Source organism: Caenorhabditis briggsae (genome assembly GCF_000004555.2).
Source record: "Caenorhabditis briggsae complete genome, chrI, whole genome shotgun sequence".
Lineage (NCBI taxonomy): Eukaryota > Metazoa > Nematoda > Chromadorea > Rhabditida > Rhabditidae > Caenorhabditis > Caenorhabditis briggsae.
Genome location: NC_013489.2, coordinates 12,560,081 through 12,561,395, shown reverse-complemented (window position 1 = coordinate 12,561,395; position 1,315 = coordinate 12,560,081).

Sequence of the window (1,315 nt, the reverse complement as noted above, 5' to 3'; positions counted from 1 at the left end):
CGAGAGATTCCGATTGTAAACCTATCACTATTTCGGAGTACGGTAGATGAGAATGAATAAAAATGCAGAAGAACACAAAATTGAAATGAGCAATGCTCATTTGGTGTGCAAAAACCACTATACAAGAATGCAGAAAAGTTCCGAAACGTCGTGGTTCTGAAACGTCGTGGTTCTGAAACGTCGGGTTCTGAAACGTCCAGGAGCCAAAACTGAATTTCCTAATGATTTCCTAATGAAATTTTCGATTTTGGAAATTTTAAATTTTGGAGATTTTGGAATTTTTTTGAAATTAAAAAAAATCGTTGTTTAATATATTTGTCATCTAGATCTGGTCCCCCGTAATATGAGCAATCTATATCAATTACCCCACGGGGAGAGAGTCAAGAGACGCAGGAAAAATAAAGGGAATTATGAATGTTATTGGATATTTAAAGCGGCATATGTATTTTTGGTTGCGATAGGATTGCCTTATGAGATTATGAGATTTGGTTCCATTAAGCTAAGCCATAAGTGTCAATTTTAGCAATTTTCATAGATTTTCATTTTAAAAAATCTACATTTTCACCATTTCAACAACATTTTCAAACTTTTTAACTCTATTTTTCAAATTTCCCGACCTCAAAAACCCCAGAAAAAAACTTTTAGAGAAGAAGTTGACCCGGTGGGGTTCGAACCCGAGACCCTTAGAGCCAAATTTCTGCATCGAAAATCCCACTAGGCCATATGAGCAATTTTTCGAAAAATTGCTAAAATATGGGTTTGCGATGGTTTTGTAAAGAACGTAAAAATTTACATTACCTGGTCTAAAATTCAAAATTCTAGAGACATATGGATCCCCGGAAACTCTAACAGAGTTTGACTTCTTCTAATAATCAACGTAGTGATTTTCCGTTTAGTCAATTTTCCAATTTTTAGTATGTCTTTTATATGTGTGTATTTGAGTACGAGTATGATTATGAGTGTGTGTGTGCCGATTTTTTCTGTTATCAGTGAAAAGAAAAATTTTCATTTTGTTGCCATTAGGTGTGTATGGGCATAACCTCCACGCTGTCCGTTTTAGTTTTATCATTTTTTTTGTGTTTTTACATGAAAAGGATTTTTTGAATTTTCTGAATTTTCTAAATTTTCTGAATTGTCCAGAATTTCTGAATTTCGGGAGTTTCTGAACTTCTGAATTTTTGAATTTCTGAATTTCTGAATTTCTGAATTTCTGAATTTCTGAATTTCTGAATTTCTGAATTTCTGAATTTCTGAATTTCTGAATTTCTGAATTTCTGAATTTTTGAATTTCTGAATTTCTGAATTTCTGAATTTC